The sequence below is a fragment of the Mercenaria mercenaria genome, chromosome 7 (genome assembly GCF_021730395.1).
Source record: "Mercenaria mercenaria strain notata chromosome 7, MADL_Memer_1, whole genome shotgun sequence".
NCBI classification, from domain to species: domain Eukaryota; kingdom Metazoa; phylum Mollusca; class Bivalvia; order Venerida; family Veneridae; genus Mercenaria; species Mercenaria mercenaria.
Genome location: NC_069367.1, coordinates 18,236,142 through 18,252,704, shown reverse-complemented (window position 1 = coordinate 18,252,704; position 16,563 = coordinate 18,236,142). Strand labels below are relative to the sequence as shown.

The window sequence follows — 16,563 nt, the reverse complement described above, 5'->3', positions numbered from 1 at the left end:
TGGATTGAATTTAGTTTAAACATAAGTGTTAAGAGGATATTATGATTTGGGAGTAACCATTTTAGTGCAGATTTAGAATCTTGTACTGCATAAAGGTCAATGAGCAGTTTCATACTGCAAACCATTTTGGTCTTTAAAATGAATATATTCAAAATTTAAAAAAAAAAGAATGTAGAAGATCCTTTGATTGCTTTGTTTTGAGAGTTAATGAAATGTACCATACCGCTCATGCGCCCAATTAAAGCTCGGGCTTAAGCAGGTTACTATAAGTATTGTTTACTTCTAAGTTTACCATATTTCTTGACTTGTCTTCACATTCCGTATGAAATTAGTTCAGCATATGATTTATTAAATGAAGTATTTTAAAAAGCTCCATATTTAAAGACTGAAAGATTAGATCAGTTCTCTTTATTTTACTCTATTGCTTTTCTATCAATACAGCTTATTTGCTGTGCTTGTATCCTCATTCAGCTAGCTTTCCCATCCAGCTTCCTTTCCTATGTTGCTACAGTGTCTCTATCACATCCACCTATCTCTCACTAACTATCCCATGGTGTTCCTCCATGATGCTACTTTCAGGGTCTATATATCTTCCTTCTAACTATCACACCCACCTAGCCTTAGATAGCTATCCCATGGTGTCCCCTCATGATGCTACTAGGGTATATCTTCTATCACATCCACCTAGCCCTAGCTAGCTAACCCATGGTGTCCCCCCATGATGCTACTAGGGTATATATTTCTTCATTCTTTAACTACCACATCCATCTATCGCTAACTAGCTATCCCATGGTGTCCCCTCGTGATGCTTCTAGGGTATATATCTTCCTTCTACCTCCTCCATTTTTCTCTAACTAGCTATCCCATGGTGTCCCCCATGATGCTTCTAGGGTATATATTTCTTCCTTCTAACTATCACATCCACCTGTCTCTAGCTACCTATCCCCTACTGCCATTAGGGCCATAATTATATCTAGCTCTCGCATGTACTGCCGGGTTGTATATTTCATCCATCAAGCTAGCCAAAGCTGCTACCAAGAAAGATGTTGCATACAGCCAGCCAGCCCATGTTTCTTCTAGGGAGCACTTTACATTCTTCGCTTCTTAAAGGCTATAGCCTATATATTCCAATATCCTATAGGTCTTATTGGCAGTATATTACATTCCCCAAACACATCTCCTTTATACCAGCTATACATTAAATCTAAGTAGCTCTCCTGTGTGCTACCAGGTTGTATATTTCTTCCATCAAGCTAGCTAAAGCTGCTGAATTGTATGGTTGTATACAGCCAGCTAGCTTTTCATCTAGCTATTGTTCTTCTTGACCTTAGTCTTTCAGTCTTTTAATATTTAGCAACTTTTAATTACAAAAATATTTCAACTAGAAAACTGGTTTATCATCATGGAAATATGGTAACTATGAAGAAGCAATTTCAATTAAATGGCCTACCACAGAAATAAATTCAAAACAATTCAGCCTGTATGACTTTTTGCTGTTTGATAGAATCCTTTCTAAGCAATTTAAACTTGAAGCTTTTAAGCTCTGCAATATAATGGTTTTCAAAAATTAATATTTGAAAAATCATTGCTTTTGGGTACTTAAATTCTAGTCCCAGAACCAAGGGATATTCCTAACGTTGATTTTAACCACCAAATTTGTTAGTTTGTATCTCTGTAACAATCTAGACTAAATTTGATAAGTAGCCTTTTTGGACCATTTTCTCCACAATTACAAATGTACTGTCCTTTACTGTCAAATTGTAAATAATGACTGTCTTCTGCTCAGTTTTTACTTTCCTTTGATCTCAAATACACTATTTCTATATAATCCAGGTCAAGTTTTATAACTGTAGCACCAGAGTCACTGCCCTTGAATTAGTCAAAATTGTAAAACTAATGTTGTCTGCTGGATGAAAGGTATTTGATATTTTGCAACTGCCAATAAAGTCGGAGTAAAGGTCAATATCACTAAGTTAAGACCAGTATCTCCAGAGAAATGCCCCTTGAATTAGTCAAAATTTCCAATTGATACTGGTTGTCTTTATTTATTTAGTAAAGTTTTTGTTCTTTGATCTCAATCATACTGAATGTGTAGGTCATGTTATATAATATGAAAGTGAAAAGCTTTCCAGAGTAATGACCCTTGAATTTAAGTCAAAATTTCAAATTTTACATCTCTCGTGGTAGAGAATTGTAAAAATAAGAATTAATTTGATTGGTATGGTACTTTTGTTGTTTCTAGCATAGTTTGACAAAGGAGTGAAGTGTTGGTTACTATTTCTTAGTATTTGTACTATACTCGATGGCTGGTGTTATAAAGTAAATTTAAGGTATGAGAGTCAGTCCTTTTGAAAGTGAATAAATTTTGGTTTATGGTGCATTTAATTCAAACAGGGATCTTGAGTACTGACAAGGTTTCCAGGTTACAAGGTCAAGAAAAAAATTAATAAGATTGCTAAGGTAGAAAATTGCTGTATCAAAATTTTTGTGGGTAATACTTCCAAAAAGGTCTTTCTTGACAGTTTGTATTATTAATGTGGCGTTCTTGCAATGTAACAGAAATATTATACTTTTTAAAACTTTGGCATTGTTTATCAAAAATGTTTTCTTTATTAATTAAATTTACTGAAATTAATTGGCATCTAGGAAAATCATTTGCAATGTCTGTATAAGGAATAATTTGTAAAATACAGTGGTTCTAAAAGTTGATATAATATATGTGTAATGTTTAAGTGGCCAGGTAAATGAGTTGAATGCATGCAAGAGTTGATTTCAATTTTCTTGAATATTTAATCCTAGGGGCAAATTTTATGAAATCGAACAAAATCATAAGGTAGTTGTAATTGGATAATAGAAGATATTTTGGTAAAGTTCAATAGTGAACAGAGTTGTTCCAAAAACCACCAAGGTTACAGCCCTGAAATTAGCATAAATTGTCGTAATTTATATTGTTACTATATTCCTTTATCCTAAAAAATTATGTACTTTGTCATCAGTCATAAAATAGGTCACTAGGTCAGGTCATAAATAAATCCTTGTTAGCACAACACAGGAGACCTTTACTTATCTTATATACAAGCTTGTGGGTAAAGTAGGTCATGAAGTTAAAAATCATAGAAAACCAATGTTAACACTGTAAAGAGGTATTTTCTACCCCTATTCAATAAACTAAAGTCAAAATAGAAACTTGGCAATTTTGTGTTACAAAATAGGTCACAAGGTCAGTTTTGAAGTCTTACCAAGGCAGAGGCCAAATTTTCTAGGTAACCGGAATAAAACCATTTTGAATGGTGTGAAATAAATTAAGTTCATCTGTGTTAAAGTTCACTAGGTATTATCTAATACAACTTATAACCTTATTTAGTGAGAGGAATGTTCAAACTGAATCATTTAAGGTCAATGGATCACAGAAAAATCTTGGTTACACTCTAGTTTAATATAGTAAAACTTGGTCAAGCAATCTAGCACTATTGTGACCCTCTTCATTTTTGTAAAATTTATTTAATAAAGTTTGAATAATTTTGGTTTTTCAGTTTAAATTATTTTTATGCTTGATATTGCATTAAATTCTGGTTAGGATAAGGACTTTTTTCCATCTTTACTGTGCTCATCATATGTCCGTCATCTGTCATCATGCGCTGCGTGTCATGCATTGTAAAGAATTTGACTGAGAATACTTTAGAGGTCACAGTCTTAGTTCAATCTTTATGAAACTTGGTCAGAATCCTCAGTAAAATCTCAAGTTTGTTAATGGGTCATCTTGGATAAAAAATACTCTCTAGAGGCCACATTTTTCACCTCATCTTTATGAAACTATGTCAAAATAATTTTCTTTATAAGAAATGGGGATAAAATTTAAACTGGGTTGCCCGAGGTCAAAACTAGGTCAACCGGTCAAATCATAGCAATGACACATTTACTACATGCAGAGACAGACCCTAACATTTTCATTGATAGAAATACATTAAATAAAGTCTAGAAATTGATTTCCAAGTCCTTGAAATTAACAAAAATGATTTCACAAATGTGCAATGTATGATAGTTTTGCTAATATCAATAACAGAAATTTTAATATTTAATTCAAAGTTGTGATCCGCAAAGAATGTCAACTCTTGCCTTGGGCTAGTACTTTAAAGCAGAGATATTTATTAGTTTACTTCCCTTGCAATTACACAATAGAGTAGAAAACGAAAACGGTTTAAGACACAATATTATACATTTTTGAACAACAAAATCGTTTAGGATTTATGAATTGTTTGATTTACCCCTGAAACACTGGTTCCTATGATTTTGTCAACTTACTTATGGTAAAAATTAACTTTTAACAAGCTGATAATAAAATGAAATACCAATAAGTATTTTATAGTGCAGATAATACAGTTTTGCTTGTATCAAACTGTCACAATAGAAACACTTTTGTAATACAGAACACCTGGTAGGATTAGTAAAGGTGCATTATATTGATCTCTTTTTCCTATGCCTACTACATGATCCTATATAAAACTTGGTCAGAATAATTGTCTCTTTTAAATCTAGGTAAAGTTCAAAAACTTGGTTATCTAGGTCAATCTTTGTCACAAGGTCAAATTATAGAATGACATTTACACTCCAAATGTCACATTTTCTACCTTATCTCCATGAGACTTGGTTGGAATGTTTCTCTGTTTAAAATCTAGGATAAATTTGTAATTGGGTCACTTTGGGAAAAAAAACTAGGTCATTTATTCAAATCATAGAAAAACTTTGTAAAAAAAACTGTAGCGGTCACTTTTCCAACTTGATCTTCATAAATTTTTGTGGGAATGTTGGTCTGTATGGAATCTAGGTCATGTTCAGAAGTGGGGTACCTGAGGTCAAAAACTATGTCACTAGGTCAAATCATTGAAAAACTTGATTAATGATCTACCTGTTTTACATAAGAGGTGGTCAAATTGTTTGTCTCTATGAAATCTAGGCCAAATAAGGCACCAGGTTATCTAGAGTAAAAACAATACAAGGCCTTCAGGGCCCTGTTGTTTGTTTTGTTTTGTTTTCCTGCCAATCTTCCAGACTGCTGAGGAGCAGATGCTGCTTCAAAAGATTGGCAGAGTTGCTTTTTGTTACAGCTGCCAAGGCCTTACAGATCCCTTAACTATTGATCAAGACTTATCATCGTTGCCATCGAGGATAATCCGGTGTCTATATATCCGCAAGATGAAAACGTGTGGAAGTGACTGGTGTACAATTCTGCGCTGGCAGTGTTTAGATGAAGGTTGTTCCTTTGTGTTTTGAGAGATGGGAATCAGGGATTGTGAGGATTTTATTTCTTTCAGGTCCACAGCCTGCCAATGATATCTGACTGTATGTCCCGTCCATACATGCAGTCGGCAGGATTTTCTTTCAGTGTCAAGACCTGTCTAGGACCACCTTTATGAGGTAGGCAGGATTTCTTTTTTTTCAGGTTCAAAGTCTGCCGAAGACAGCTGAACATACAGAGATGGCAGAATATTTTTTTCAGATTTCAAGGCCTGGCAGATCCCTTAACTGTTGTTCAAGACTACTTGCATAACCTTCGAGGACCCGGTGTCAATATGTCCGCAAGATGGGAAGCGTTAATGGGGATAACTGGTCTTCAATTCTCGCCGGCGGGTTGCTAGATGATAGTTGTTCCTTTGCTGAGAGAGACGGATATCAGGGATTGCAAGGATTTCTTCTTTATTTCAGGACCATACCCTGCCCAGGTCTTCAAATGCATGTTTTACTTGGACGGAACATACATTGGGCAGGATATTATTTCTTTCAGGTTCAAGGCCTGCCAGGAACAGGCAGGATTTTCTCCCTTTCAGATTTCCTTTGAATTTTTGCCTTCCGTTACCAGGACATGCCATATTGTCAGATTTGTTTTTCATGTAGCTCACTTCTGCAGTATTAAATTCTTGCCTTATTAATTAATAAGTAACTTTTTTAACATAAAATAATTTCAAGTTCAGTTTTTCCTGTTTTGGCTCTTTTCTAATTACAAGCTTGGGAGCAGAGAGACTGTATTCCCATGGAAATGTGAAATCATGCCAGACCTTTAGTAGGGACAGTGAGTGAGCCAAACAGGGTGCAAGTCCTTCTGTATGTTCCCTGCCTTCAATCTTCTAGACCTCTACTGCTGGTGTCTTCTGTTCGTAAGTATATTCTCTTTAAATATTTGTTCTCGGAATTTGCACTAAAATATTAAATATCGTTGTCATAATAATAATTTAATAAAATAGAATAAATCTGCAGGTTTCTAAATTTTTCTTCAGCAAAACAGTTAAATGGATAGAAATTAAGCCTAATTTCTTATTTTTCTCAGCTGGTAACTGTATGAAGATAAATTATATTCAAGACGGAGATGCCAGTATAAGAAACAATTTATCAACAAATAGCTTTTTCAGAAAAAAAATATTTAAGCACCTAAGCTGCACTTTATATCCTAATTGATTATAATGATAGAATTTGAGTACATGCTTTATATATTCTAAGATGTTTGAGGTTTGATGAAAATCTAACATTGCTTACATTTTGAATTACTTCCCATTATTTACAACACTTTACCCCAGAGTATGACTCCAAAACAAATAATTTGGTCCATCAGGCTTTAATTTTAGGTTAAAAACAGACAAATGGCTGTCAAAATAGAAAATAATACATAATTGCTTAGTAAGAAAAGCATATCTTCCATTATGGCACATGACTTTATACAGACAGAACCATAAAGGGAGGTAATAAAATCAGTTCAAAGCTGTGATAAATATATAGAGAATATTTGTTTTAGTGTAAGATCAAAATATATTTCACCAAGTGAACACAATAATGCAATATTTTCACAAGTGGCACAGCCACAGTGAAAATGTAAATTGTGGTGTTCACAAGTGAAATATATTTCGATCTTACACTGAAACAAACAAATTTTCTATTTATTTCATGCATTTTTATTGGTTTTAACCAAATTATAGTATTTGCCCGCGCAGCGTTGCGTGCATCGCACCTTAACGTGATAATGCTGTGACATCAGGATGTCATATATTTGTAGAAAAACTATAAATAGTTCTATTACGTTTTCAGATTTCTGTGACATTTTATTATGATAAAATGTAAATATTTATGATCCTTTTATTATTTATAACATATTTACCTTTACTGAAGAATATTTTTCAAGGAATTTCCTATCATTTATAATTCATATCATTTCGCATTCAAATGTAGTTCCGTACCAGTGAAAAACAAAAATGATAATTATTTTCACTGTTTGAAACAGTGAAAATATCAATTTTATTTCACTGATAAATTTCAGTATTTCACAGAAGAGTATAAAATAAAAGAGAAAACCATCATTGATAACAGAATTTAACTAAAGAGTAACGTGTTTTATGTTTATAACAAAAAGGCAGCAGCTACAGCATAGTCATTGTGGCCCCTCAAACAGAACTTGGTAAAATTTCACACACTTAAAGATGACATTAAGATTAAGTGCAGTGTACATGAACCGTAACTCAACTTTGCTTAATAAAGATATTTCCTGTAGAAATTATGCCTGAACCTTCTGAAAATGATTAAATTTCACATGACACTGTGTGTTTGAGAACATAAACCTTAATTACAATGCTGGACACTATTGATCCTGCCTTTGCAACCACTGCAGATCATGATCAGCCTGCACATCCATGAAGTCTGATCATGACCAGCACTGTTTGTCATTCAGTCAGTATCTTTTTGGGAAGCACCCCTTTTAACAGTTTATGGTACTGTCCAGATTGGAAGATGGACAAGTTCTATATAGAAATTTAGCAGGGTACGGGTTAAGGAACTGCAGTGTGCATAAACCATAACTCCTGCAAACATATTATTCATGGTAGTTTTTCACATACTTTAACTTTCTGCATACATTTCATTTAGTTTTGGTGCAGACAGTGTTTGGAGAGACTGGCAAAAATGACATGAATAAAACTATAACAACAACAATTAAGCAACATCAGATCAGCTAATTCAGATGCTAAACTACCAGTAGTTGCTGGAAATGTGAGACAGAGTTGGCATTGAATGAATAACTTTCAGCTGGATCTTGTCTGGAACTTTCTGGAGTTCATTTGAACCACATCTGTACAGTCAATACTATAATTCAGGTAACATGAATGTTTAAGTTACACATTGCAGGAATAGAATCTCTTTTCAGGATTGAGTGCTGAAAAAAAACAAAAGTTGCAAATGGCAAGGCAGGTCAGCTGATTGACTTTTTAAGCCTCTCTCTTATTTGGTTTAAATCAACAAATGGAATTTACATTTACACATTATTTTGTTCTGAGTCAGCGGCACTTCAGTCTATTGTCCTGAGAATCACTATGGCCATGACCTAGGTGCCAAACATACCTTATTGAAAACCTTTCTCATTCTCATTCTTCCAGTGAGTTACCTGTATGTTAGTTTTGCCAGTGAGGATAGGATTTTTAGCTCACCTGAGCCATAGGCTCATGGTGAGCTTTTGTGACCGCTCAATGTCCATAGTGCGACGTGCGTCGTCCGTCAACATTTTCTGAAAAAAACTTCTTCTTGAAAACCACTGGGTAGAATAACACTAAACTTCACAGGAATGATCCTTATATGCCCCCCTTTCAAAATTGTTCAAAGAATTGAATTCCATGCAGAATTCTGGTTGCCATGGCAACCGAACCGAAAAACTTTAAAAATCTTCTTGTCCAAAACTGCAAGGCATAGAGCCTTGATATTTGGTGTGTAACATCTTCTAATGGTCCTCTATGAAGATTGTTCAAATTATGCCCCTGGGGTGAAAAGAGGCCCCGTCCCGGGGGTCACAAGTATTACATAGGAAAAAACTTTAAAAATTTTCTTGTCTAAAACCACAAGACCTAGGCCTTTGATATTTGGTATGTAGCATTGCCTTGTGGTCCTCTACCAAAATTATTCAGATCATAACCCTAGGGTGAAAAGAGGCCCTGCCCTGGGTTCCCAGTTTTATATATACTTGTATAGGAAAAAACTTTAAAAATCGTCTTGTCTGAAACTGCAAGGCCTAGGCTTTTGATATTTGGTATGTAGCATTGCCTTGTGGTGCTCTACCAAAAGTGTTCAAATTATAACCCTAGGGTGAAAAGAGGCCCTGCCCCGTGGGAATCTCATGTTTTATATATATATATATATATATATATATATATAGGAAAAAACTTTAAAAATCTTGTCTGAAACTGCAAGGCCTAGGCTTCTCATATTTGATATATTGCATTGCCTTGTGGTCCCCTACCAAAATTGTTCAAATTATGCCCCTGGGGTTTAAAGAGGCCCCGCCCTGGGGTCACTTAGTTTTTTGTTATATGAGTTATATAGGAATAAATACTTCAAATATTATCAGATCGTATTTCCTAGACTGCTTAATTATAATTACCTGATGACTCCAGGTGATTAGGGTCACTTGACTGTGACCTTGATCTACTGTCCTACTTGTTTTTTGAGATACAGCCTTGAAATTTGGATGACATGTACAGGTTTGCACACCGATTTTAAATCTGACTTTCAGTGACCATGAATGTGACCTACTGACCCACTTTCTAATATTTTAGCATCATTTTGCCATTTCAAACATGTGGCTCTTATTACTCAGGTGAGCGATTCAGGGTCATCATGACCCTCTTGTTTAAATTACATATTCAGAATGAAAGCTACATGACTGTAGTTATTTGCCAGGATTAGCTTCAGATGGGGAAGTTATATTATACTTTGAAAATATTATATATATGTGAGAAAATTAAGTGAAACAGTTAAAAAAAACCTATCAAGCACAATGGATCCCAAGAGCTTACAAGAACTTAAAAATGGAATTGCACACCTTGAGGAAATAAAACAATGTTAATTGTTTAGATCATTAAATGTGTGTACATATATTGAATTACAGATCTGTCGTAGGGTTCATGGAGGTCATAGCCAACATAATACAGATGCCCCTGTTCCAAGATTCATTCCTGCAAACCAAGACCAAACTGATGGATAAAGTATCGGCTAATTCATGTAAGTTTTTTTTAGCTTGACTATTCAAAGAATAAGGAGGGCTATTGCACTTTCCCTGGCCTTATGCGTCAGTGTTAGTCAAGGCTTTATGTTGTCCAATATTTTCTTCATTAATTAATATTCAATTAAAACATGCTGTACTGGTTAGTAGTGATAATGTTCAATAGTATGTTAGGCTGTGTAACTCCACCTGCAGTATTGTCAGAATTAGCACCTTTTTAGCTCACCTGTCATGAAGTGACAAGGTGAGCTATTGTGACCGCCTGATGTCCGTCGTGCGTCATCCGTCAACAATTTCTAAAAAAATCTTCTTCTTGAAAACCACTGGGCAGAATTACACCATATCAGGTAGCCTGGAAATCGATTATCTAATCGTCAAACATAATTTTGAAAGTTGTCTATAATCCTCTTGTTCATTGAGAAATTCACGCCCGAGGCATTACTTATCTTACACCTACTGTCACAATCTGCAAACAATTAACCGTTTAATCATACCCGGAGGCAATAGTAAACATGTGCCTGCTAGATTTTAGACTGATCCAATATGATCATAGTCGCTGATCCGTAATGTTCAAAACAATTTGCAAACCAGTCTTAAAATTACGTCATTTTACCGCCACGTGCCAAAGTGTACTTTCGTTTTCACTGGCGTCAATATTCATGGAGTGGTCAGAGGATGCAGCAGTTTAGTGCTTAGGCACTCTTGTAAACTAAAGAAATTAGATTTTTATAAGTTTTTATGATGAAGTCCAATATCTTCATTGCATAGGATATTCATTTGATACTTACTGTACTACTACTTGCTCATAGTGACATTTTATATTAGTGTGATTAAATGCAGAACCCTCCCTGCTATTACTTGAAATAGATTTTACTGATTCAAACTGGTGTCCAACATCATAATCCACATTAGTGGTGTTAATCACTCCAGTGATAGCTCAAGTTTCCTCTGTTATGCCTGTTTTTTCGCTATTCAGCATCGAAGTAGACAAGTGCGTTGTCTACTATAATAGCTCACGAACATGTTTTTATACACCCAAAGGGACGTATTATGTTATGGTCCCGGTGTCCCTCTGTCTGTACGTCCATCCGTCAGCAATTTCATGTCCGTTCTGTAACTCTTGAACCTCTTGAAGGATTTCAAAGAAACTTGACAAAAATGTTCACCACACCAAGACGACGTGCAGAGCACATGTTTTGGATGTCTCATTTCAAGGTCAAGATCACACTTAGGGGTCAAAGATCATATGAGAGTGTTTCGTGTCCACTCTGTAACTCTTGAACTGCTTACAGGATTTCAAAGAAACTTGGCACAAATGTTCACCACACTAGCGCTTGTTTTGGATGTCTAGCGTCAAGGTCAAACTTTGGAGTGAAAGGTCCTATATGACTTTGCTGTGTCCACTCAGTAACTCTTGAACTGCTTAAAGGATTTCAAAGAAACTTGGCACAAAAGTTCACCACACTGAGGTGACGTGCAGAGCACATGTTTTGGATGACTCGCTTCAAGGTCTAGGTCACAATTAAGGGTCAAAGGTCATATATGACTTTGCTTTGTGTATATTGCTATGCATTGCAGTGCTCTTGTTTTTATTTGGCAGATCCCTTTTTGTTCTCTTACAGTATTTTTTTTAGCTCACCTGTCACATAGTGACAAGGTGAGCTTTTGTGATCACTCTTCGTCCGCCGTCAGTCCGTCAACAATTTCTTGTCTGCATTATAGTGGTTTTATTTATGATTTTATTTTAACCAAACTTGCACACAACTTGTATCACCATAAGATCATGGTTCATTTCTTGAACTGGCCAGATCCCATTATGGGTTCCAGAGTTATGGCCCCTAAAAGGGCCAAAATTACCGTATATTTCCGGCCATACGTCGAGGTTTTTTGACCAAATAATTAGCTCTGAAGTCAAGGGTCGACTTTTGGCTGCATAACTAAACGTAGTCATGATCCTCTATCCATTTTCGGATCGAACACAGCGCATGTAAGGCATTCTAATAAGTTTGTTATGATTTTCGCCATTTTGATAAAGGGAAACTACTCTTTGCGCACTAATTGTCTAGGCTAAAAACAACGATTGCCGTTACGTTCCGTAACTAAACAAAATTAGTTTTATTTAAAGTTAATTGTATTTTGAAAAAAAAATGAAAAAATCGTAAATTTTATTATACCTTTAACCGAGATCAAACTGCTGTGAACAACAAAACTGACACGAGGCATCTCACAAATTGCCGATAATTACTGGCCATTTGATCTATAAAGTTTAACAGATCGTTACAAAGGACTTTGAGTTTTGGTTTGAATTAAGAACTTGATGTCATTCTGATTGCATTTTTGTTGATACATGCCGGGGGCATTAATTATCTTACCACCTATTGTCACAATCGGCAAACAATTAACAGTTTAATGGTACACTTAGACAGATCCACTGCCACATTTTCAATCTCGCTAATCAGAGCCAATTTAAATCAATTAATTCTAACCGCTTACAACCTTCAAATGTACAACTCCCCTTTGCTTTGAAATTTACAGCTTCAAAAGACTTTCATTGTCTTAACAAGTTGTAAACAATATCCCAGGTGTTGTTTTGAAGTATGCCGAGGTAAATGTCATGTCTCACTGAATGGCCCTTTATCGATCTTTGGTTGGCTAAGGGCAGTTTGATTGACAGCGGAGGGCGGGGAGAAGACAACATAATTTGCTGCAACTGCATTGATTTTTCATCTGAGAGTTGTTGACAGTTTTATTGCATTTTATCAGGGTTTTTTTTTTTAACTAAATGGATCATTAATTTATGAAAGAGAACAAAGAGGGTCTTGATCCCTGTGATTTAGTGTCATTACTGATAGAGAATACTCGATAGTGATTATGTTAGTGAGTCTGATGGATTTTAATGACTGATGGATAAACCACTGAAACGTAGGTACAACTACAAATCTTTAATTTTGTTCATGTGTCTGATTATTGATTTTTTTTTTCACTTAGTAATTTTTCACGCTTGTTAATGGTGCTAGATAAATCGCGTATTTTAATGCTTGTTTGTACGGTAATTAACAAATGTTTGACTATCGTTATAAACACATTTATTGGTCATAAAATGAAATAAAATAAAGTAAAATTTTATTTTTTATTTTTGTTTGTTCAATTATATATGCCTTTACTGTAAAACTAACAGTATACTTCAACACTATTACGGCAGTAATAATTTATCGAGGAAACGTAACAAAATCGCGAGCGAAATTAGAAAGATAACTTGCTAGAAACATTTTTCTTTTCACAGTTTTTTGTGCCATAGCAGTTGTTAAAATGCTAGAACTATCCATCCCTCGACTTATGGTCGGGGCAAGTTGAAAATCTAAGATTTTTTATCCAAAGTAGGCTCTCGTCTTATGGCCGAAGTCGACGTATGGCCGGATATATACGGTAGCTATTTTGACCTTGTCTGCACAATAGCAGCTTTATTCATGATTTGATTTTTACCAAACTGGCACACAACTTGTATCACCATAAAGAACTGGCCAGATTCCATTATAGGTTCCAGAGTGATGGTCCCTGAAAGGGCCAGAATTAGCTATTTTGACCTTGTCTGCACAATAGCAGCTTCATTTATGATTTGATTTTATCCAAACTCGCACACAACTTGTATCACCACAAGATCTTGGTTCCTTTCTTGAACTAGCCAGATTCCATCATGGGTTCCAGAGTTATGGCCCCTTAAAGGTCCAAAATTGGCTATTTTGGCTTTTGCAGCCATATCGAGACTTTATTTATGGTTTTATTTGATACAAACTTCCAAAATATCTTCAACAACAATAAATCTTGGATTCCATGACAAATCAGATCCAATCGTAGGTTCCAGAGTTATTTTATATCTGATTACCTCCCCCGATTGTAATCAAAATGGATTTATATCAGTAAGTACTTATAAGACTTATTTGAAATTTCATTATTGTTATTAGTTGGACTGAGACAATCGGGGTAGATAACTATGAACTGATTTTATGTCAAATTACCTCCCTTTATTTCAAATTAAAATGGGTATATCTCCGTAACTAATGAAGATACTGATCTGAAATTTCATTTATGTCAACAGATTTATTTGGCAGATCCTTCTTTTGTTCACTTACAATATTTTTTTTTTAATTATTTCCAATTTACGTTACTAATAATAGCTTATTTTTAGTAACTTTTTTATTATTGGCCGTAGGGAAAAACCCGAGACCACTTTTCTGTGGTACAACATGGATGGTACCTCCAATTTTTAGGTGTATTTTGATATATCTATACCTTGTAAGAATTTTTTTCTTTTTGGTTCAATTTCTTCCCTTTGTTGTTCCTGTCCTTTGGACTTAGATATTTTTTCTGAGAACCTTCTTGTCCTCAAGTGCAATGATAACAGGTGAGCGATATAGAGCCATCATGGCCCTCTTGTTTAATTACTTCCCCTTTTTGTAACTATAAATAGCTTATTTTGAAACTTTTTTATTATTGGCAGTAGGGAAAAACCGAGACCACTTTTCTGTGGGTGGTACAACATGGATGGAACATCCAATTTTTAGATGTATTTTGACATAACTTTACCTGGTATGACTTTGTTTGTGAACTTAGAATTTTTTTATTATTTTTTTTTCAATTTCTTCTTTTTGTTGTTCCTGTCCTTTAGGCTTCAACAGTCAAGTTCTTTAAATTTTGCTCCCATCTTCTGATGTAGCCCTTTGGGCGCTTATTGCCCCACTTGGCGGCGCTCTTGTTTTTCATAGCTGGACTTGCTGTTGGAGGTAAAATGCATTGTTTGTTTGCATGAGAATTTCAAGTAAACATTTTTTTTTATAGTGTTTAAATTGTAGATTTTCAATCATTTCCTCATTTATTTACCTCTATTGAAAACCTGACTTGCTGTACAGGTGAGCATTTGGAATGTTTTTATCTGGTAGGAAAATGAAGGTCCCAATGATATCTTTTAAAGAAATATTTTTACACGCCCAAAGGGACATGTTATGTTATACCCTATGTGTCCGTCCGTCAGCAGTTTCATGTCCACTCAGTAACTCTTGAACCCCTTGAAGGATTTCCAAGAAACTTGGCATAAATGTTCACTACACTGAGACGATGTGCAGAGCACACGTTTCAGGCGATTCACTTCAAGGTCAAGGTCACACTTAGGGGTCAAAGGTCATACATGATGCTTTGTGTATAATGCTCTGCATTGCAGTGCTCTTGGTTTTATTTGGCAGATCCCATTTTTGTTCACTTACAATAAAAAAATTTTTTGGAATTATTTCCCTTTTATGTTACTATAAATAGCATATTTTGAAAATTTTTATTATTGGCCATAGAGAAAAACCAAGACCACTTTTCTGTGGTACAACATGAATGGTACCGCCAACTTTTAGGTGTATTTTAACATACCTATACCTTGTAAGGATTTTTTTTGGACTTAGAATTTTTTTTGGAATTTCTTCCCTTTGTTGTTCCTGTCCTTTGGGCTTCAACAGTCAAGTTCTTGAAATTTTGCTCCCATCCTCTGATGTAACCCTTCGGGCGTATATTGCCCCACTTGGCGGAGCTCTTGTTTAAATTGGACTATTCTTAGAATAGGTAGAGCTATCGGACTAGCTCACCTGTGCGTTGATGTCGGCATCATGATTTGGTTAAGTTTCTGTATGTAAGCTGGTATCTCGTCATTGGTTAAGGTTTTTGATAAAGTCATATATCTCTGTTATTATCAAAGCTTTTGACATGAAATTTAAAATAGTTATTAACTATCAAAGTCTGCACCAGGAGAAACAATTCCCATTAATCTGTTCGAATTTTGACAGAGTTATGTCCCTTTTTAACTTGGTAAAATTTTTTGATAAAGTCAAATAACTTGTGTTACTATTGACACTTTTGTCTTGAAACTTTAAATAATTATTTACTATCAAAGTTGACACCAGGAGAAACAATCCCCATAACTTTGGTTTGAATTTGTTATGTCCCTTTTTAACTTGGATTTTTTTTGTTAAAGTTTTTACTGGCAAAGCTCTTGTTATTGTAAGAAAGCAGCTCATTAACCACTAATTAGAATGAATTGAAACTTCACACACTTGTCCACTGTGATGAGCGGACATGCATTCTCCGTTTTCAACTTTAACATTAATTCAATTAACAAGGCTGTTGAAAAGTCGAGCCCTGCTGTCCTCTGATAGCTGTTGTTTTATACCTTCTTAATTTAACAATATTGTTATAGATTGCATTTAGACATATGAAACAATTTTGTAACGACTAACGACTATTATACACTTACTGAATGACTTGCAAATCAGTAGTCAAGTCTATTGCCTGAGATGCAAAGGACTGAGAGTCATTCAAGAAGTGATTCATTACATGACACCAGAAATTAATTTTCACAGTTTTGTTTTAGAATATTTGGACATTTTAACCCAGTAAACAATTGTTGAATATGGACTGGTCATATAACATGAACTATCAACTGGCAATGTATGTTAAGTCATGCAAGAATATTTATAAATACTTTTAAACAGAAAACAACA

At 34.9% G+C, this 16,563-nt stretch overlaps 1 long non-coding RNA gene across 1 annotated transcript in view; it reads left to right on the top strand.

The window, feature by feature from the left end:
• LOC123554815 (uncharacterized) overlaps positions 1-16,563 on the top strand; it is a 50,523-nt gene that overhangs the window by 26,555 nt on the left and 7,405 nt on the right. The window contains exons 2-4 of the long non-coding RNA XR_006687132.2: positions 6,003-6,152; positions 7,906-8,132; positions 9,914-10,026. This is a non-coding gene — a long non-coding RNA (uncharacterized LOC123554815). The remainder of the gene's footprint in view (positions 1-6,002; positions 6,153-7,905; positions 8,133-9,913; positions 10,027-16,563) is intronic.